This window comes from Lissotriton vulgaris, chromosome 4_1 (genome assembly GCF_964263255.1).
Source record: "Lissotriton vulgaris chromosome 4_1, aLisVul1.2, whole genome shotgun sequence".
In the NCBI taxonomy this organism is placed as follows: domain Eukaryota; kingdom Metazoa; phylum Chordata; class Amphibia; order Caudata; family Salamandridae; genus Lissotriton; species Lissotriton vulgaris.
Window position 1 is genome coordinate 604,733,194 of NC_141691.1, and position 23,522 is coordinate 604,756,715.

The following is a 23,522-nucleotide window of genomic DNA, read 5'->3' on the forward strand; positions in this document are numbered from 1 at the left end:
GGTCTTGAGGTCCTTCCTGAATTGCGGCAGTGATGGGGATTGCCTGAAGTGCAGAGGCAGGGTGTTCCAGGTCTTTGTGGTGAGGTAGGAGAAGGAACTTCCTCCAGCTGAGGTCTTGCAGATCTGTGGGACAGTGGCCCGTACTAGTTGGGTGGAGCAGAGATTTCTGGTGGGTGTGTAGAAGGAGAGACGGTGGTTGAGGTATGCAGGTCCGATGTTGTGGAGGGCTTTGTAGGTGTGCGTGAGGAGCTTGAAGGTGATTCTTCTGTTGATCGGGAGCCAGTGAAGGTCTCTCAGGTGACGGGAAAAGGGGCTAAAGCGGGGTATTTCCAACATAATGCTGGGGGAGGCATTCTGGATGTGTGCAGTTTCTTTTGGAGTTTTGGAATGGCACCGGCTAGAGTGTGTTACCATAGTGAAGCTTGCTGCTGACAAGCACCTTGGGTGACGTTCTCCTGGATTTGGTGAGGATCCACTTGAAGATCTTCCAAACAATGTGCAGCTGTGGAAGCAGGAGGATGAGACGGTGCTGATTTGGTGGTACATTGAGAGTGAGAAGTCGAGGATGATATGAACGTGATGCCAGTGGGTCACTGGGACCATCCCTGTGGGAACACCGAGTTCTCCTCTTATGATCTCAGAGGATTCCACACAATATTGTATATGGTTTTGAAAGTATTTATTTTATTCATAAATTTCTTTCTTTCAAAAAATGGTTCATTTTACTCATTTCATTATTCATATATTCATGCTTGAGGCATCATGTAAATTGTATCCTATCCAATGCATTTCGGGCCTATATGTGGCCCTTCGTCAGGGAACAATGCTGGCCTGATGAAGGGCCACATATAGGCCTGAAACGGTGTTCCCACAGGGATGGTCCCAGTGACCCACTGGCATCACGTTCATATCAGTTAGACAAAGGCGTTTTTAGGGGTAATTACGCCACCTGCGGTGAACCCAAAAACAGATAAAACATTCCAAAATAGCTGTGCACCCATTTAAATTAACTTTTTCTTGCAAGTCGAGGATGATGCCATGGTTACGTGTGTGGTCGGTTGGTTTTATGGGGGAAGAGGCTCTGAGTGCTCCGGGCCATGGGAAGTCATCCCAGGCGGAGGGGGTGGTGCCCAGGACGAGGACTTTGGTTTTGTTGGAGTTGAGTTTGAGGCAGATCTCCTTCATCCAGGCGGCTACTGCCTTCATCCCACTGTGAGAGTTGCTCTAAGCAGCTGTAGGTCCGTCAGTGAAGGACAGAATCAACTGGGTGTTGTCAGCATAGGGGACGAGATCTTCTCAGCTGTGTTCAAATAAGAACACCTTAGGAGCTGCGTACAAACAGAAGCCCCTTACCAGCTGTGTACAAACAGAAGCACCTCACCACATGTGTACAAACAGAAGCACCACAGCAGCAGTGTACAAATATGACCACTTTAAGAGAAGTATACATATAAAAGCACCTTATCAGTGGTGTGCAAATAGGAACACTTTAGGAGCGGTGTACAAATATAAGCACATCATCAGCTATGTACAAATAGAAGCGCCTTAAGACCTGTATACAAATTGAAGAACATCATTTGCTGTGTACAAATAATAGCACTGCCTCAGCTGTATAAAAATAGGAGCACCTTAAGAGCTGTATTTATACAGAAGCACCTCACCAGCTGTGCGCACACTGAAGCACCTCCTCAACTGTGTACAAATACGACCCTCTTAAGAGCTGTGTACAAATAGGAGCACCCTACGAGCTGTATACAAATCCAAGAGACTCATGATCTGTGTACAAATAGAAAAACCTCATTAGCTGTGTACAAACAGAAGCACCTCACCACCTGTGCACAAATTGAAGCACCTTAGGCGCTGCGTACAAACAGAAGCACCTCATCACCTGTGTACAAATAGAAGCACCTCTTCACCTGTGTACAAATAGAAGCACCTTAGGCGCTGCGTACAAACAGAAGCACCTCACCACCTGTGCTCCACCAGAAGCACCTCACAGCCTGTGCACAAACAGAAGCACCTCACCACATGTGTACAAATAGAAGCACCTCATCACCTGTGTACAAATTGAAGCACCTTAGGCGCTGCGTACAAACAGAAGGGGAACAGCGTTTACAATGCAACTTTTACAACGCGGTACCTTTGCGACACAACCATTACAACGCAAGACATTACAACGACTTGCGCTGGAGGGCACTCTAGGATAGAGAATAGTTTTAATTTACTATCCAACACCCTCCCTACTATCCACGGGGACTGGAGTTGGAATAGTAAATTCAACTATTCACTATCCAGCGCCCCCCAACACAAGTCGTTGTAACGACTTGCGTTGTAAAAGTGGCGTCGTAAAGGCATGCGTTGTAAAAGCATGAGTTGTAACAACGTACATCCAAACAGAAGCACCTCATAACCTGTGAACAAATTGGAGCACCTTAGGCACTGCCTACAAACAGCAGCACTTCATCACCTGTGTACAAATTGAAGCACCTCACCACCTGTGCACAAACAGAAGCACCTCACCGCCTGTGTACAATCAGAAGCACCTAACCACCTGTGTACAAAAAGAAGCACCTTAGGCGCTGCGTACAAACAGAAGCACCTCATCACCTGTGTACAAACAGAAGCACCTCACATCTGTTTACACATTGAAGCACCTTAGGCGCTGTGTACAAACAGAAGCACCTCACCGCCTGTGTACAAACAGAAGCACCTTAAGCGATCCGTACAAATAGAAGCACCTCACCACCTGTGTACAAACAGAAGCACCTCACCACCTGTGTACAAATAGAAGCACCTCACCACCTGTGTACAAATAGAAGCACATCACCACCTGTGTACAATCAGAAGCACCTGAAGCGATCCGTACAAATAGAAGCACCTCACCGCCTGTGTACAATCAGAAGCACCTGAAGCGATCCGTACAAATAGAAGCACCTCACCGCCTGTGTACAAACAGAAGCACCTCACCACCTGTGTACAAATAGAAGCACCTCACCACCTGTGTACAAACAGAAGCACCCCATTAGCTGTGCCCAAACAAAAGCATCAGCCCAACATTAGTGTTGTACTAATAAAAGCATCTCCTGAGCTATGAACAAGCACCCTGAAAGCTTTGTACAAACAGAAGGACCTCATTAGTTGCGTACAAACAGGAGCATATTAGGAGCTGTGTACAAATAAAAGCACCTCACCACCTGTGCACAAACAGAAGCACCTCACAGCCTGTGCACAACCAGAAGCACCTCACCACCTGTGTACAAATAGAAGCACCTCTTCACCTGTGTACAAATTGAAACACCTTAGGCGCTGCGTACAAACAGAAGCACCTCATAACCTGTGAACAAATTGGAGCACCTTAGGCGCTGCATACAAACAGCAGCACTTCATCACCTGTGTACAAATTGAAGCACCTCACCACCTGTGCACAAACAGAAGCACCTCACCGCCTGTGTACAATCAGAAGCACCTCACCACCTGTGTACAAATAGAAGCTATAGACCTTAGACGCAAAGTGAAGTTACGAATCATGGAACACATGAGCACGGTGCGATGCAAGAAACAAGCAACGAGACTAACGGCTTATTACTTGGAGATGAATCATAAGCCAGAAGACATGAGGTGGACTGTTTAAGAACAACCTTACATTCCGCCACATGTTGCAGATATCTCAAAGTTTCTATTACTTAGAGAACAGCGATGGGTCTTCAGACTAAAAAGTGACACATTGGGACTTTACGATTCCATCCCTTGGTGCTCATTGTAAATATCTTGCACTTAGGGGTTGTCCCGTTGTGATTTACCATTTTTTGGGGGTAGTCAGGGAGGTTGGTCCCCTGTGCCCACCTTCTTGATATACATTTGCACTGATATTTCCATACAGGTAACTATACGACTTTTGTCGGTATCTGGTTCTTCTGAACAATGATTTATAGTTTGATCAAGAGTTCTGCCATTGTATGGTTTGTGACATGTGCATCCTAATTTCTTCACGTGGTACCCTTCTTAGCACCCACTTTAGACAGTCCCTACCTATGCCACACTTTGAAATCACCGGAGACACCATGAACTACATTTCCCAAGCTATTGTGTAGTTCTATATGTAGTCTCGCGAGATTTCGCACTTGCAGAGTCTCGTTTGCTCGTAATCATAACTAGTTTTCTGTCAAATTTTAGGCATTCAATTTATATGGGCCCCATATATTTCTTGAGTTTTTTTTTGCATCTTATAATGCCGCCAATAGCCCATATTTAGCGTTAAAACTACAATTCCCAGTGGTTTTGTAGTTTATTTTTTCAATCTCGCGAGATTACGCTAGCTCGCTTTTTCCGGTTCACGACTTGGCCAGACAATGACCGATGACCTAAAGACATTTAACCCATCGTTGCCTCCGATCCGTACCCCCTCCCCCCCCCCCCAGACGGCTCTGCAGACCACCTGAGGTACCGACGGTTAGGTAAGGTACTCCGGGTTTGCTCTGTGTTACGCTAGCCGGTTTTGGCGGTTCCGCCCTACTTGACAGTTTGGAGTAAGTGCGTAGAAGATTTGTAAATAGTAGTGATACACTGCAGGTATATCTTACGAGTACGAATACTGCTGCACTTCGGGCATGGTAAACAAATGGCTAATTCCAGCAACCTCGTTTAGTTGTTACTGATGTTTGCTTGACAACAGCCAAGCAGTGTATACCACCTGTGGTGTGTTTTCATTGCTTGCATTGCACTACCTATGGCAATTGAATATTTTATATATGTGTGTGTGGGAAGTGGGGGATTTCTGTTGTACTGTACACTTCAGGCAGTTGTCTCTGTAATCCAATGTTTAAGAACGATACATCACAATAATTTTGGTTCGGTGTATTTTTTTCTTTTTAGAGCGGTGCCTCCTTGATCCTGAGCTGTTGCCAGGTGGGGCGAGGTTTTGTCTTCTATCTTATCAAGGTAAGATGGAATGCTGCCCATTGAGTGGGTACAATAGTGATGGCATAATTTCATAGCCACACATCAATAGAGAACGATTGAGTTTTCCTCTTTTTGCAAGTTTCAATTATGTGTTGTCTTTTGTTTTTTTATTTTCAGAATTTCACGATTATTGTGAGGATTCCTGGGCTGTGAGATATTATACTCACACTATATCCTTTTTTAGTATTGTATATAGCAGTAGCTTTTTCTTCTAAAAGGTCCTGACGAAAGCACATGGCTTTATCTTTGGCCTTTAAGTGCTGAAACATGTTGACCACTTCTGCTAAGGGCAGCTATTTGTTAAAACTGGTCCTAGAGTTTTGTTTTTAAACATTGATCGTGACTAACAATAATAAATCCTCAGTTAGTTCACGCATCAATTTTATATTCACTTCATACTTCACTTTTTTGCACTGCACCACGATACTTGATCCCACAAACATAATATTGCTCATCTTGGTTAACATATCCTTTTGACATTCAGGAGCTCTAATACATGTGGAGCTTGACTGTCATACTATTCAAGAGAGGATACCCAAATGATGAAGCTTATCGCCAGGTTTGGTGATTGATGGGAATCCAATACATATAAGGTTATATGTCACTACATTGCAACACATTTTTGTAATCTTGCTTAGGAGCCTCTTCTTTTGTTGTCGCTTTCTATGGACGCTGGTTTATACTTAGTATTTTCATACAAATAGAAGCACCTTAGGCGCTGCATACAAACAAAAGCACCTCACCACCTGTGTACAAACAGAAGCACCTCACCATCTGTGTATAAATTGAAGCACCTTAGACGCTGCGTACAAACAGAATCACCTCACCACCTGTGCACAAATTGAAGCACCTTAGGCGCTGCGTACAAACAGAAGCACCCCACCACCTGTGTACAAACAGAAGCACCTCACCATCTGTGTATAAATTGAAGCACCTTAGGCGCGGCGTACAAACAGAAGCACCTCACGCCTGATAACAAACAGAAGCACCTCACCACCTGTGTACAATCAGAAGCACCTGAAGCGATCCGTACAAATAGAAGCACCTCACCGCCTGTGTACAATCAGAAGCACCTGAAGCGATCCGTACAAATAGAAGCACCTCACCGCCTGTGTACAATCAGAAGCACCTGAAGCGATCCGTACAAATAGAAGCACCTCACCACCTGTGTACAATCAGAAGCACCCGAAGCGATCCGTACAAATAGAAGCACCTCACCGCCTTTGTACAAACAGAAGCACCTCACCATCTGTGTACAAATAGAAGCACCTCACCGCCTGTGTACAAACAGAAGCACCTCACCGCTTGTGTACAAACAGAAGCACCTCAGCACCTGTGTACAAATAGAAGCACCTCACCACCTGTGTACAAACAGAAGCACCCCATTAGCTGTGCCCAAATAAAAGCATCAGCCCAACATCAGTGGTGTACTAATAAAAGCACCTCCTGAGCTATGAACAAATAGAAGCACCCTGAAAGCTTTGTACAAACAGAAGGACCTCATTAGCTGTGCACAAACAGGAGCATATTAGGAGCCGTATAGAAATAGAAGCACCATAACAGATGTGTGCTAACAGGGGTGCCTCATGATCTGTGTAAAATTGGAGCACCGTAGCTGTGTACAAATAGACGCACCTTAGGAGCGGTCTACAAATAGAAGCACCTGAGGAGTTGTGTACAAGTAGAAGCACCTGAGGTGCTGTGTACAAGTAGAAGCACCTGAGGAGCTGTGTACAAGTAGAAGCACCTGAGGTGCTGTGTACAAGTAGAAGCACCTGAGGAGCTGTGTACAAGTAGAAGCACCTGAGGAGCTGTGTACAAATAGAAGCACCTGAGGAGCTGTGTACAAGTAGAAGCACCTGAGGAGCTGTGTACAAGTAGAAGCACCTGAGGTGCTGTGTACAAGTAGAAGCACCTGAGGAGCTGTGTACAAGTAGAAGCACCTGAGGAGCTGTGTACAAGTAGAAGCACCTGAGGAGCTGTGTACCAGTAGAAGCACCTGAGGAGCTGTGTACAAATAGAAGCACCTGAGGAGTTGTGTACAAGTAGAAGCACCTGAGGAGCTGTGTACAAGTAGAAGCACCTGAGGTTCTGTGTACAAGTAGAAGCACCTGAGGAGCTGTGTACAAGTAGAAGCACCACCTGAGGAGTTGTGTACAAGTAGAAGCACCTGAGGAGCTGTGTACAAGTAGAAGCACCTGAGGTTCTGTGTACAAGTAGAAGCACCTGAGGAGCTGTGTACAAGTAGAAGCACCTGAGGAGCTGTGTACCAGTAGAAGCACCTGAGGAGCTGTGTACAAATAGAAGCACCTGAGGAGTTGTGTACAAGTAGAAGCACCTGAGGAGCTGTGTACAAGTAGAAGCACCTGAGGAGCTGTGTACAAGTAGAAGCACCATACCAGCTGTGTACAAGTAGAAGCACCATACCAGCTGTGTGCAAACGGGGGTGCCTCATCATCTGTGTGTAAACGGGGGTGCCTCGTGATCTGTGTACAAATAGAAGCGCCCTAGGAGCTGTTTACAAATAGAAGCACTTCACGAACTGTGTCCAAATAGAAGCACCCCATGTGCTGTGTTAAAAAAGGAGTACATCCTGAGCCGTGAACGAAAAGAAAACCCCATCAATATGTCTAAAAAAGAACAACTGGGGAGCTGTGTGCAATTAGCAGAACGTCGTGTGTTCCTATGTGAATAGAGGAATCGTGTTCATGTTGTGTTCAAAAAGAAGTACCACAGGCGCGGAGTTCAAACTGAAACTCATCTTTGTCCAAAGTAGAGAACCTGAGGTGGTATGTTCAAACGGAAACACCTCATGTGGATTTATTTTTTCGGGGGGCGGGGTGGGGGTCTACATATAGGAGCGTCTCAACTAGGAGTGCCTCATGCGTTTTGTGTGAATGCGAGGCGAGCCCCTGGCGCGTATTGGTAAAAAAGGAGCACTTTATGTTGTGTTCAGAAAGGACTTCCTCCTCGTAGTGCCCAAAAAGGGGCGACTCACATGTTTCCTACACAAATAGGAGCATTTCATGCGTTGTGTTTGAATAGGGGCATTCTTGAGGGCGAACCTCATAACGAGCACACACAGGACTGCCGCAGGTGCTTTGCTGTCCGGGCCTAATTTCATGTGGGATGAAAGCATTGTTTTCCATGAGGCAGCGAGAGCCTTAATGCGATGCTCTACTGTGTGGAGTGAAGCGTGAAAAAAGAGCCACGAGGACAGAATAATGACACTGCAGCGTGGCACAAGAAAGTCTGCGGGCTCTCAGTACGAGTGACTCCAATAAAAAAATAAAAAAATGTAACGAAGGCAAATGGCATGCATGGGTTTACGAGAACATTGAAACAATAATTCAAACCTAGAAAAAGGCTGTGAATCCCAGACTTAGTGGGGGCGGCAGCTCGCTGCCATCTGCCACTGCTTCCATGCTGGTCCTCTGAGCCCCCGCCAGCGGCAGCTCGCGCACAGCGGCGTGTGTAAACAAGGCAAAGGATGCTTAACCCACACAGCACGGCAGCGCCTACCTTCCGGGAGCACGGGCAGCAGGATTGACCCGACATCCTCGACAACCCGGAATGCCTCGCAGACAATCGCCAGCATCCCATCGCGACAGAGTTACGGGCACCACAGTGATGTTAAAAGAAGAAAAAAAACTGAGCCTTTCCACAATAACGCCCACAGGACAACAGTGAATGGTCAATAGTTCTAGGCCTGGGTTCATATAGGGTTTCTTTCTGGATGCACAGACAACACTGGTGCTTACTCTGGCAAAAAAAAGAGTGGGTTAAAATGCGGGCTCTACTCACAGTGGTCCAAATGCTCCATTTTTCATCACTTCGGATTCCGTCTCTGAAAAGGTCTCTGCCACACCTCCCAGATGACCAAAGTGCGTGGCTTTCTCCGGTTTCGGACGGAAGACTGTTGCAAGGTCTGCTTTCGAGGTAGCCATGTGCCAGCGGAAGCCCCTCTGTCCACCCCTGGCAGGTGTGCCGTGCCAATCTGAGATACGCGTGCAGCTCTGCTTGTGTTTATAGCGCCGAAGCCCCGTCCGTCTCCCATTGGCAAGCGGCTTGGAGGCGTTAGCCAATCAGGGCGTCTCCCTTGTCAGGGATGCTCCAGCCCATTTCCTGAGCATCCTCGGCTTCTCGCGCAGAAGCTCTTCCTTTACGGATTCATAAAAGGGAATTCGCAGGTCCCCTGCCTACAGCAGCCCCCACCGACTCCCCCCTTTGTTTAAAGCTACACTATTGTCCGGAGGGGGAGAGCGAGCGAAAGGAAGCCGGAGTTCAAATTCATATCCACCATCTACCTTGTTGGGAATAGAGCGGGCGATGTCTGGCCTCAATAATTACCCATTCCATCACCATAGAAACAGACTGGATGCAGCGAGCTGGATTTGTGTAGAACATCTGCTGCCAGATTCACAATCCCATCCCTCCCCGTCCTCTCATTACTTATATTTGATGATGAGCGAGCTGAATGGCATGTATGCAGCGTGAGGGTAAATAGATTCATTTTGCGCGCGGAAGTATATATTGTGTAAATTATTAAGCACCGTTCCTAGCGACAAAACCAATAGGGTTCACGCACTTCATGAAAAATACACTTTTTTGGTCTAATAATTTTGCCAACATGTAAATAATTCTCATTGCATTTTTGACACACGTCTTTTGTTTGCTCTGGTGGTGCTGTCTGTTCTGCCCATCCATCCAAAGGTACAAGGAAGGCTTAAAAGGGGAAAAGGGTGAATCTACATAGATCCTTCATTTAAATGTATCAACCACTACATGGAATCAGTTGGACTCTCTACACCCCATTATCAAGCGTGCATGGCACTCTCACGACTCCACACAAGGAGCCCCGCAGCACTCTAATTCATATGCTGCACCCAATCTCTTTTTTGGTGTACATAACTATGACTTTGTTACTGTTAAAGTAACAAGAGTGCGGTGTCATCCTTTCCAACTAGCAAGGGCAAGGGACTACGTTATTTAAATAATACCCAATGCATTATGGGTAAATGAATAGTCTATTGGCCAACTTCCTCCACTATTGTTCTTAACAACCAATTGAAGTAGAGCTGTGCATAGGCCCCATCCCTGCTAGGGCAGCTTTCAGGTGACTGGAATGAAACCATGTCGTTCTGCAACCCACTCATATCATTAAAGTGGCTTGCTGTGCTCCCAAGAAGGGCTTCACTGCACACTGGTGCTATTCAGGAAAACTGTGTTGCAAACAACCTTACAGTGAATACCAATTGTAATGGAATTCTTCTTTTTGGTGACAAAAGTGTTTTTTGGTAAACATCTCTGTTCTACCTTCTCAAGTTCCTTGACCTGGTCCGAACATCCATCTCAGAAACTCCTGAATACTATCCTTTACTTGTTGCCTAATTTGGTTTGGTCACTAATTTGTCGGTCTCTGTGCGGGCCACGTGCTCTAAGCGTACAGCGGAAAAGAAGTTTAACTCGCCTTGACTAGAGTTTGCGATGCATGGTGAATCCAGAATGGCAAACCAATGGTTTTGTAAGTTCAATATTGGTCATTCACTGGAAATGCATAGGTTGTCTCAGCAAAAAATTGAATATGTCATTTGTAAATGTATTGACTACTGTTTCTATCAGCTCATCAACACTACCGTAGTCATTTGTTTATTCAAGATGTCCCACAAGCCCACTTTAAAATGTATTGTGTACATGAGCTCTTGTCAGACCCTGCGGTGCAGCACTCCTTGGGTGCAGCCTTTGAATGGCGGTGGCGCAATCTGCCTGGGCACAAACTTCTGACTGGTGGCACCCTCATTCTTGGGCATAAAACTTATGGTTGGGGTTAAACTCTGCCTTGGTTAGAAAACCTCAGTCTTGCAGCGTGCTCTGCATTGAGCACAGGTTTCTTGGGAGTAGCAGTGATGGACGCTGTCCACGATTCTCCAGGGACTGTCCACATGGAAAAGCTGCAGCCCACACGCCCATCAGGGGATGCAGATTTCAGTCTTTGGTATCTTTCGTCCGGGTCACCTTCTCCAGCGTTTCAGGTCTGCCACACCTCTCCAGGGATGGTAGACTTCTTCTCTCATCAGCAGATTGGCTTCAAGGCGCTTCAAGTCAGATTCAGCTTTTTCCAGCAAGGCCAGACTCCAGGTGATGTCCCCTCACCTCTGGGAAGCTGGCCCAGTAGACACCAGCTCTGGTTGTACCACAGTCCTCAGAGTAACCTGGACCATACCCTTCCTTGGTTGAAGGGAACTTGGAAGTGACAAAACAAGGAAATCAGTGGATCCCAATTGTATGCAGGCTAAGCAGATGGGGGATGTGGATTTTTTGACTGCACTTTCAGAACCAGTTTGGGTTGGACCTCTTTGTCTTACCTATGCTGTTCTCCACACAAGCTTTGTGCCGAATGATGCTCCTCACACCAGGGCAGTCTTCAGTCTGGAGTACTCACAACTAAGGCGCAAATAGGTATGAGCTTTCTGCACCTTGCTCATCAACAGCCATACTGACTAAGAAACACCATGTAGGTTATTGATTTTCATTTTTGGGTTTCACTTAAGACCAACAGTGTTTTTAATTCAGGTTCACTTGATTAGGCACCGAGTATCAGCTTCTTTGCTAGGATAAGGTTGTATTGAGTTAGGTTGCTGTGCCATCATGAGAGTAGATTTTGATAAATTATTAAGAACCTATTTTCCCTGCATGAACATATGGATGTAGATGGTGTGTCCGTTGTTCTGGAGAATGTCGGTGGTGGACTTATTGTAGCCAGGTATTTACTATATGACTACCTGTTGGTATCCATATGACTAAGGATATTATGACCATATGATGCATATTAGCATTTGCGTTTGAAGCGCCGTGACATTCATGACTAATGCGTTAACTGCACACTGTAATGTGAGTTTAGTAGGATTTGGAGCTTACTTTACTATTACATCTATGAGTTTTTTTTGGCTCGTTTTTTGTAGCTGTAATAAGTTCTTATTACCTGACTACATCACCTAATATGGCGTCATATCAACAATTATATTTGTTTAGAAATAATGATCCAGCGACCTCAGATATTTGCGAACATGGATATTGTGGTAACGAGTTGTTTGTGTAAGATTAGGTTTTCATGTTATTGTCGATCATACACTGAAGTCCTGCATTGTCATTCAACCATTAGGTTTATTGCAAATTCGTTATGAGCGGTAAGAGGGGTTTTTATTTAAGCTTGGTACACTCCAAGATGGTGCTGGATTCGCAAGTGTACGGGTTATAGGAACTCCGGTCACATGATAAGCACAGGAAGGAGTAGTACAGAGTCGGCGTTGAAACAACATGGAGCGCGTTTGGATCAGCGAAGCCAGGAGTTAGCTGTATCTCAGTAAGTTAGGATGTCAGTTTTTCATGTGTGGCCAGATTGGATGGTTTTAAGTACATGGGGATATTTTAACACCTACCGGTTATCGTATTTTTTGACAGGAAAAGAAGGTTTGTGATCGGTGTCTTTGCATGAGGTAGGAGTTCAATCGACTAACTTTGTGGTTTTTATCTTTTACTTATTTTCATCTTGGTAATGGTTGAACTCTCATTTTTCTTGTCAGTCAAACCCTGGTTTCCACTAGATTTGCAGGTATGTTGTGCCGCTTAACAGGTGGGTGTTTGATAAGTTGTTTTACAGAGTGATCAGCTAGATGTCTGTCTCATTCTTATTGTTTTAGCAACTTGGGTGCACCACTGGTTCGTAGTGAACATTTGGAATAATTGCAAGTGTCACTAGCTTTCATGTCATGTGAGTATTGGACTAATGCCTAGGGATAAGGATCGCACTTATACACAAACACTGGACGTGTGGACTGTGATTGACACGGACTAGTCACTTTAAAACACTTGAAGGTGTCTTTGGGTTATTAAGGTATTATTTGATCAAGAGAACATTTGAATTGAGCGGTCGTTCCATTTATGAACATTTAAACATGTTTTCTTTGTGTTTTTACAGCTGTGCCCCTGAAGAAGAGATGATAGTCCCGAAAAGCATTGGGCTGTTGTTTCAATTAGGTTTGTATATGACATGAATATGCAGTCATGTGTCATATAATCAAGGTTGACATATGCCTAAGTGTATGTACTTATTTGTGATAACGCAACATTTTTGTTGATTAAAATCATTCAGTTTTGTATTAAAAATCATGTGAGAAATGTTAAATCACCTGATTGTGAATTTATTAAATAGTGTATATCCTTTATGTAGTGAGCACCTCTGTCCAGGTAGCCAGTTGGCCCCAGTTTTTCTTGTAACTACAGTGCGAGGTAAACACAGAGAGAGGTACAGCACATAGATCAAAAGAACTAAGTTTATTACGGGTTGCATTAGAATTATTTATGTGTGCATGGTCTACACCAAATTCCTAGGTACTCACTACTAAGGCACAAAAAGGTATGAGCCTTTTGCACCTTGCTCATCAACAGCAATACAGGCAATCTTCAGGAAGAGAGGAAAAAGGTGGTGTCACTTCAAGGACCATTCTCACCCTTTTTATCACGTAGGACCGAACCACTACCAGGTCCGACAGAGTGGGAGAGGGTTTGCCTAAAAGGCGAGGGACCGTCGTTCATACTCTCCCTTACAATACAGCTTCCACCAAAGAAACAAAAGGGCCACTTCAACCAGGACTGCCTTTAGCTGCTCTATTCTTCCAACACCATGGACCAACACAGTTGTGCGAACAAATAAACGGGATGGCCTCACACACCTCCCAGGTGTCAGGCTTCATCATCGGCCATCCCACCTTCATTTAACGTGGATGTTATATAATTGCACCATTTTAGGGTACGACTACAGGACTCCCTCCCACGCCCCTCTATGAGGCACATGATCTAGTTATACAGAGTAAGATACTGACATTTTATTGATATGTTGAAGGTCTTAAAGTTCAAACTTGAACAGTGTGAAAATAACAGGGCTTTACAAGGGCACAACACAGACAATAACTATTTTAGATGTTGAGTGTGAATGTATACGGGTGAAAAATAGTGTGCGTAACATTCACTATTTTCCTAATGGGCGACTATATTTCGGTGTGAGGGTAGTTTTGCACATAAGTTGGTTTTACAGATGTACTCTGGCCACTCTAAAAAGATTTCTTCTTTCGTTAATGTGTGAATGTTTATGCTTGTGTTCATTGAACTGTATATATGTTTATGTCTTTTTGAGAGAGTCTCCTCTTGGCATGGAAGGACCCTTATTGGACTAAGCTTCGATCGGGTATTGTATGCGTGTAGTCATTACGCATGTAATAGGGAAGAACTGTAGGGACATATAAGGTTCAATTAGTTTCTGAAGAAAGCCTGGGATAAGGGGCTATAGTGGTGCTAAAACATGTCGGCCTGGTTGATTAACATACCTGATTGTTTAACACTGGACAACCAGCACCATATTAGGGCTATCATTGTACTATTTTTCTTGCTTTTAACCATCTCTCCTCCACCAATGAATAAACTTTAGAAAATTGAACTGGCCGGCGGTAGGGATTTTATTGGACCCCCTTTTCCCTTCTCTTTCTTTTTCTCCTCAGTTTCCGGCTAATGCCTGAACTACAGCCCTAATATGGACTCGTTTGCCATTAGAGTATTCTTTGGCAAACGTGGGATGGCCGATAATGAAGCCTGACACCTGGGAGGTGTGTGAGGCCATCCCGTCAATTTTTTCGCCCAACTGTGTTGGTCCATGGTATTGGAAGAATAGAGCAGCTAGAGTCATTCCTCGGTGAAGGAACACCTACATTGTAAGGTGAAAAAGCCCCAAAAAGTTGGGTTAATAACATAGGGGCCCGTTCGTTTCTTTGGTGGAAGCCATTCTCAACCTTAACTGAAACTGCAGTTCACCCTTCACACCCACCATTCCCAAATGGTAGTGCTCAGAAGAACAAGTTACTTACCTTCGCTGATGCTGTTTCTATGGATACTCTGTCTAATCTCATATTCCTCACGTTTAGAATGTTTCCCAGGGACCAGACTGGAGCCAGAAGTTTTCAATAGGTGGCATCATGCGGCTCCATGTTGAACTTATTCTGCTCCGGACTTGATAGAGCAGAGTCGCATATAAGCGCCTTTTCTGTACACCATCAAGTTTTTCTGAGCTCTGCCTGGGCCTTCGGACAAGGAGTCTAAAACCAATCAAGAGTACCAATGTGCAGATCTTTAGCTTGGGACCTTTTTTATGACAAAAGTAACCACTCCACAGAATGGGGAAATAGGAGGGCAATGAGGAATCAGCAGTTAATAGAGTATCCAATAGAAAAATTATTCTTGAAGGTAAGCTGGTGTTCTATGGGTACTTCTAACTACAGACTACTCGCCTTTAGAATAGCTACCAAATATGTACCCCCCAAATAGCCTGTGGAGTGCGCCACAACAAAAAAAGCCTTCAGACAGAATTGGGGAAATGCTCTTCTATCTGACATGGTTTTCAAGGCTCATCTGCTTTGTGAACTTATGCACTGACACAGATGTCACTGGTTGACAGATGTCAAGAACAGTCACTCCACATGTCAGCGCAGTGGTAGCAGCCATGACCCTGGTGGAATGAGCCATCAGGCCTTCCGAAGGCTGCTTCTCTGCCAAACATAGCAAGCCTTAACGCAGGAAACTATTCTCAGTTGCAGAGTCCTATTCTGCGCAGCCTTGCCTTTCTTTGCTCCGGAGAATCTCACATTGAGATGATCACACACCTGAAGGTCTTTAGTGTGATTAAGATAAAAGCTCGTTCTTTCAAAGGAAGAGGGGCAGCAAAGAACATTGGGAGAGTGATGGATTGCTCAACGTAAAACAGTGACAACATTTTGCAAGAAGACTGCCCTGCTCCTTAACAGCAGCATGTCTGGGAAAAAGGTGCTGTAGGGGTGGCTGGACAGATAGAGCCTGGAGGTCACTCAAGTGATAAGCCGAAATTATCGCAATCAGAAAGTGAGAGCTAGAGAAATTAGAGAGAGAGAGACAATGCAGCAAGCAGGCAGCTACTCATCGGTTTGAAGGGGATATAAATGCGGAGAGTAAGAACAAAATTAGGATTGTTCTATGGCATTACAAACAGTTTGGGAGAGAGCATGTGTGTCAAACTGTTAATAAAACACATCACAACAGATGATTTAAACAAGGACGGTTGCTCTGGCAAATGCAAAAAAACTGAAAGGGCAGAGAAATAACCTTTAAGAGTGTCAACTGAGATACCTTGCTGGGCCAAAGACAAAACATCTAGCAATATATCTGAATGTTTGGTTTGTAACAGGTATGTTTTGCAGACTCCACACCAGGACACAAATCTGTCCAGCGTCCAGCTTAGATGGATATTACAGAAGGACAAACACAACAAGATGACGGACGGAGTGCTGAAACATTTCAACCGCTCACCGCCAGTCAAGCTATTTGGGTTTAATCCATGGTTCTTTTGCTCACCATGCCACCCCAGTTTGGACTCAGCTGTATGCAAATCAGTCTTGACCCTGCTCCTCATGGGAACAGCCCAACCCGAACTGCCAGGCCATGTCCTCCCTGCACCGGAAACATGCATCCTGGGACCAGTTTGTGTTTGCTATTGTAGAAGAATACCTGGATGAGAAGATGACATTCTCAACCTCAGGTGGCAGACTGAACACAGTTAACTGCCATTGCACAATCTCCACACATAGAGGTGTAGATTGCGCAGGCTTGGCCCAGGACCTTCCCTGCTGCTGCACCCGAAGATCCTCCCATGGAGGTAGCCTGATTGGAGGACAAATGCTCATGTCCAGAAGTTCTGGGTACTACACTCCTCTGGCCCAATCCAGAGCCTCTAGGACTGCTTTGGCCCAGTCATTCCGGATATTGTTCAGAACTCTGAGTAGAAGAGGCAGAGAAAGGAATGTGTGAAGAAATCCTATGCTTCACTCTAGCCTGCATGTATCTCCTAGAGGGTTCTTGGGAAATCCAATGTGCGTAAGTCATGACACTGCACATTCTCCATGGCGGTGAAACAATTTAGTTAGGGCTCTTCCCCATTGTCAGATGTCTTGTGCCTTCTGAGGAAACCACTACCATTCGTGAACGACCAGCTGTCACTGGCTGAGCTTGTCTGACCTAGTGTATAAAGATCCCACCAGGTGGTTCATGATCAGGCAAATGCCCTATTGCTCCAACCAAATCCAGAGATGCAGAACCTCTTGGCACAGGACCCAGGACCTCACTCTGCTCTGCTTGTTGCAGTACCATGTAGCTGTGTTGTCTGTGAGAATCCACACCAGCATTCACTTGATCAGTGCTTAATTTGATCCAGTGGTTTCCGGTGCTTGGCACCGGCACTTGTGACAGCTGCCACTTGGTGGTGCTGTTTGTATAATTTAGAGATGAGAAGAACAGCAATTGTTTATTAATTCAGTATGCATTAAAAAACAACTAATACCTGCAGCCTAAACTAATTTAATTTCTTTGGGGTCCCGGAACAGGCTGAATTGTCACACTTATAGCAGTGTGATGGTTAGTAGTTGTGTATGTTCTGTCATTGGCAATTCTGGCAGTGGCATTGGGCAATTCAAGCTGCAGAGGCCTCCTGACTAGAGCCCTGGCACTTATTATTTTTTTATTAACTAAGCACTGCCCTTGAGGGATAGCAGGCAGGCCTTGAGCTCTAAGTGAATGGCCTGTTGCACCAACAAATGTATGTAGAGATGGGCCTCTGCCAGTGTCTTCTGATCTCCTCCTTTCCCAGATGACTGCCCAAGCCCAGGAGGGATGTATCAGCCACCATTGTCAGCTTTGGTCGTGGAAAGGAGTGGTGTTAGCCGCTGGTAAGGTTGTGGTCTAGTGGCCACTACTGCAGATCTTGTGCATTCTTCTCTGAAACCTGGATGAAATCCAACAGGTTTCCTTTGTGCTCTGCCCAGAGACACTTCAGATCCCATATTTGCAACCTGGCAAAGTGGAAAAGCAGGATGCAGGAGGCCAGCAGGCTTAGATGCCTCAGAGCTGATTTCAACGAGATTCAGGACCAAGGCTGAAACATTGGGACCATAGACTGAATGTCCTGGACTCATTTTGATAGAGGAAAGGTCCGGAACTGCACCATGTTCAGAAGAGCTCCTCTATGAAGGAGTCAGTTGTGAATTCAGCTTGTTTAGGAACTCAAACATGTAAAAAGTTTCACTGTCATCTGGAGCTTGTTTATGACTGGCTGGTGAGCTCACCTTCAACAGCCAGTCGGTAAGGTAGGAGAAAGCTGATACCCAAACCTCTGTAGATGGACAGTGACCACCCCCATCACATTTATGAAAACCTAAAGGGCAGTGATAAGGCTAGTGGAGTATGGCAAATAAAAATGCTCCTGGCTGACCAGATCAACAGGTAACATTTGTAGTACTGCAGGACAGGCACATGAAGGTATGCATTCTCATGGTCCACGGTGAACATCCAGTCGCCCTGATCCAGGGCAGTCAAAACTTGAATCATAGTGAGCATTTTGACTTTCAATTCGTCCTTTCGGAGGAAGGCCTTTGGGACAAAAATCCAAAACAGTATGAAGGCCCCTGATATTTTTCACCATGAGGAAAGTGTGGGAATAGCAATCCATTCTTACTTCCATGGCTGGAGCCCTCATGATTGCCCCTTTGTCCAACAGAACCTGCACCTCATGTAAAAAGAAGTCCGTGCTTCTCCTAAAGCCACTCTGGATATGGGAGAGAGATGAGGTGGCTTGGAAAGTGCACAGCCTGGAAGACCACCTGTTGCATGTGATGGGTTGCCACTCTTGAAAGAAAATTCTGATTCTACCTCCCACAGTGTGGCCACGTGCATCTAAGGGCAAACTAAAGCAATTTGGAGGCTGATGCCGCAGGGGCAGAGGGATGGGTGGAATGATGTTCCTGGTGACCTGTAAGATGTCTGCTTGCTTTCCGTTCTCATCAACAAAAGGGCTAGGGTCACTGCTTTGGTGGTGGTGGTGGGACCTGGCGGTGCCTATACATCAGCCCCTGGAGTAGCCTTGAAACTGTCAGGATAGCTGAGGAAGCTGGCGGGTAGGGGTGGAAAGGCCCAAGGAATGGGCTGTGTTGCTGCTTCCTTTAAAGCGCTTGTGGGCAGAATCAGCCTTTTCGCCCAAGAGGTGGGACTCATCAAAACATATTCCCATTAGATCACATTCATCTTCCTAGAAAAGCCAGTGAATTGCATCTATGCATAGCTGTGGAGAACCACAATAGAGCCCAATGCATGCTCCAAGCAGTCAGTCGTATACGGGCCAGTCTTAATGACATGCTTTGCTGTAACTTGACAGTCCTGAATTGTTTGAGCCAAAGAGGCCCGAAGCTCCCCTTGAACCACTGGCAATATCTTACAAGCCCTGTCCCAAGGAGCAGGCCTATGGAGGCCTAAAAGGCTGACCGCATTGACAGAGCTCAACGCTAAGCAGATGGAGCGAAATGTGAATTTTCTAAGCACTACCATAATTTTCTACTCCATGGCCGGAGAAGTCGTAAGGAATAAATTATGGTTAGCTTTACTGGTGGAGGCTTGGACCACCAAGCCCTCAGGAATAGTCAGGGCTTCATTGAATGGAAGTAAGGCCTTCGATGAGGCTAGCCCAGGTGCAAACCTCTGTAAGGACATTTGTCTTGACTTTCACTAAAGGTGTTTGTAGGTCCAGTGCATCTAATCATCACAGCAAAGGATGAACTCTCCTACAAAGGGGATTCAAGGAGTGACACCTACCATGTGTCCAGGGACAATGGCCTCCAGGAGGGTCCATGTAATTATCATCATCATAGTGTGGGGGTAAATCATCCTCATCATCTCCATTGTCATTGTCAGGTTGATCAGAGCTTGATCTAAAACGGTGATGAAGCCTCAGGGTAAGGTCTTGTAGTAGAGGGAGAGGTTTGTAAACATAAGAGCATACTGGAACTGGGTGTGCTGGAGTGTAATCAAGGCAGAACCTTGGTCAGGTCAAAGTGGATTAATCACAATGCTGGACACTTGAGTTGACAAGGGTTCAAACCTTGGCATCAGTGATGTTAGGACCAGCATCCGTGGAGAAGTGACTAAAGCAGATCTTGAAGCCAGAGTGAAAGTCTGCACTGGAGACAGTGCATAACCCAAAGCAGGTTCTGGGAGCACAGATGCCTCCTAGGACTGATTCGTCAACAGTAACCCAACTAAACGCACTTGGGGATTCTTGAAGCCCGAGGCATGTTATATTCAAATCAGAAGCCACGAAGTCATCTGCGGCGTACCACAAGGATCATCACTCAGTCCAACCCTCTTCAACGTTTACAAGTGTCCCCTCGCATCCATCGCGCGAAAACACAACCTTAACATCATCTCTTACGTTGACGACACCCAGCTGATCCTTTCCCTCACCAAAGACCCTAACACCGCCAAAACCAATCTTCACGAAGGCATGAAAGAAGTTGCCGAATGGATGAAAAACAGCCGCCTAAAACTTAACTCAGACAAAACGGAAGTCCTCATCCTAGGATCATCCCCCTCTGCCTGGGACGACTCATGGTGGCCATCGGCCCTGGGCACAGCACCCACACCCACAGACCAAGCATGTAACCTAGGCTTCGTCCTAGACTACTCCCTCTCGATGACCAGACAAGTCAACGCCGTCTCATCCTCTTGCTTCATACTCCGTATGCTCAAAAAAATCTTCCGTTGGATCCCCACCGAAACAAGAAAGACTGTCACCCACGCACTGGTCACCAGCCGACTGGACTATGGAAACACCATCTATGCCGGAACCACAGCCAAATTACAGAAAAAACTCCAACGCATTCAAAACGCATCAGCCAGACTCATATTGGACATCCCTCGCCAAGCTCACATTACCGGTCACCTGAAAGACCTCCACTGGCTCCCCGTCAATAAGAGAATAACGTTCCTTCTCCTCACCCACGCACACAAGGCCCTCTACAAACTAGGACCAGAATGCCTCAACTCACGTCTGTCCTTCTACACACCCACCCGTCAACTAAGATCCTCCAACCAAGCCCTCGCCGCAGTTCCGCGCATCCACAGATCCACCATGGGAGGAAGATCCTTCTCCTACCTGGCGGCCAAAACCTGGAATTCTCTCCCCTCTCACCTTCGCCATACACAGAACCACATTTCCTTCTGAAAGGAACTTAAAACATGGCTATTCGATAAATAATGCACCCCTCCCCCAAGCGCCTTGAGACCCTCTGGGTGAGTAGTGCGCTATACAAATTCTTGAACTTGAACTTGACTTGCTGCAGCGTTGCAGGTGGCCTGGGAAATTCGAGGCACATCTAGAACAGTTGTGGGACTATTTCCATGACGGGGAGCGTGTGGCACATTGGCATCCTCCTGACTTCTCTTTGGACAGAGTGTGTTGGAATGGGGCAGAGTCCAGCATTCACATCTTGCATTTTTTCTTGGATTTGGACTTATCAGACTACTTCAACCATGATGAGGAATTGTTGAAGGAGCAGCCTTGCAAGCGGCAAGGAGACTGTGCCCCCGACTTGGAGCAATAGTAGGACTTACACAAGGCCCACAACTTCTTTAAGTGTTTGCTAACAAACAACTCTTTTTCATGGCCTCAGATCGACTTCAAATGCATGAGAGCACATCATTCTTTTGCACACTAAAAATAATTCATCAACTGATGAAAGGGAGCGGGTCTCTGAATCTGTGAGTGAACAAAGAAAGGAAATGATGTTGATGCTCATGAGTGGCGCTTATATGTGGCTCTGGTTCATCACTGGGGCATTATGAGGCCAATGCAGAGCAGCAGGATGCCACCAAGCAGTGGCTGGAAGCACTGTCTTGAAAACCTTCCGATCCAGTCTGACGCTTCGGGAATATTCTAAAGGTGATTAATTGATGGCTAAAGGCAGGCATGAGAAAGCCTATTAAACAGCTCTTGTCACAAAAAGGATCTAATCAGATTTTGAAAGAAGCCTTGCTTCCTCTGTTCTCACTTCAGTGTCTGGGTCACCTCCCTTCCCTCTCACGAATGCCAGCAATACAACTCCACTGACTATGGAACATAATCTCACCTCCATGTTGTGCACTTCTCCAAAATGCAACAAAGATGCCACCATTACTCTAGTTTGCTCATCGGCACCATGCAAGCAGGTACAATAACACAAGAAAGAAAGCACCGAGAGGCAACACAGAAGTAGAAAAGCACAAATGCTCGACAAAACCAGATCTATCCGTATTCTTCAGTGATGTTTGCCAAGCTTTTTTTAATAGTTGCTTGAATCGCAAAGGCGAAGTGCCGATGCAGCCAACACGTTTCACGTTCCACCTGGTTTATACACTTTACTTCACTTTATTCCACCATGAATATAGTTCATAGCCCTCCGATACTCTCCCACAAGGCGAAAGATCTCATGCCCTATTCCTCAAAGGAAGATATGTTCCCGATAAACAAAAAAAAAAAAGTGGTTGGCTGGATAAAATTCAGCTCGCTCGGTGTAAGTCTGTTCCCATACTGTGGGGCCATTGTATCACCATCTTGTGGAATGGGACCATAAGTAGCGCACCTTCTCGTATATGCCGAGTGGGTTGTGAAGTAGTTCCCTTGCCCAAGAAGAAAGATAAAAATGACACTTCAGACTGTAGCCCCATTCATCTTACAGACACCATTCAAAAGATATGGGTGGGAACAAGAAGATTCTGTCCCAGTGCAGGACAGATTTCAGAAAAAAACACTACCACGACAGATCGGTTTTTTAGATTGTTAGTTTTATTATCTAAATATGTTGTGTTAAGGAAACTGCCATTGTATGTGGTATACATTTATTATGGTCCATTTTATTAGCCCAGGGAATTCCCTCTGGCATTTTCTATATGCTGCTGACCCTACAAGAGGAGACTTTGCCGGAGTATGATTCCATTTAACAAAGGAGTTGGACGGGGTTTTTCCCCTAGACCCTTTGTTATTTTCATTGTATATGAATGGAGGTGTTGAAGCTATGGAGTCTTGAGCTGATAAAGGCTCCAACATCGGATGTGTTAAGATTGTGACTCTTCTTCACTGATGATACCCTTCTGGTGTCCAAAACTCCCGTGAGCCTACACAACCTATTAAGTAAATCTGGTGAGTTCTCCTCCAAAAAAGGTCTATCAACACAACAAACATGAAAATTATGATGGTCCGACTGCACAAGGGTGTAAAAAACAAATTTAAGAAAACTACTACCCCTATAAAGTACTGCACTTTTACAACCTGTAAAGGTGGGCACTTAGTTTATCCAGCATTCAAAGTTTATAAGGCTCAAGGCCAAAGCGCTGAATTTGATAGCGCTGTGCTATGTGGCCACACCCATGTCCCTGCTCTGTCAAGCTTCAATGACACACACAATTGTTCAAAAATTATTCAACTCAGTTATTTTTCCATATGAGAAATTAATTCCTAAAGTGAAAAAACACAAAAACACAATAGCCCAAAAATACACAGGTGTCCAATATAAACACACAAACAGGTTTGCTTTAACGTTTTAAAAGTAGAGGAGAGAACTCTAATGTTTATTCTTAATAAAAATCTCCTCATAAGGCAGTACACAAATATACAATATCTACAATTC

At 45.3% G+C, this 23,522-nt stretch overlaps 1 protein-coding gene across 4 annotated transcripts in view; it reads right to left on the minus strand.

Moving 5' to 3' along the window:
* Positions 1 to 23,522, minus strand: part of ELMO1 (engulfment and cell motility 1) — a 1,507,126-nt gene that overhangs the window by 299,796 nt on the left and 1,183,808 nt on the right. The window contains exon 1 of one of the 4 annotated variants that reach the window (XM_086964837.1): positions 8,764 to 8,968. The exons of the other annotated variants lie outside the window; for them this stretch is intronic. The gene's annotated coding sequence lies outside the window, so the exon portion shown is untranslated. Of the gene's footprint in view, positions 1 to 8,763; positions 8,969 to 23,522 lie in introns of those variants that run through there. 4 annotated transcript variants of the gene reach the window in all.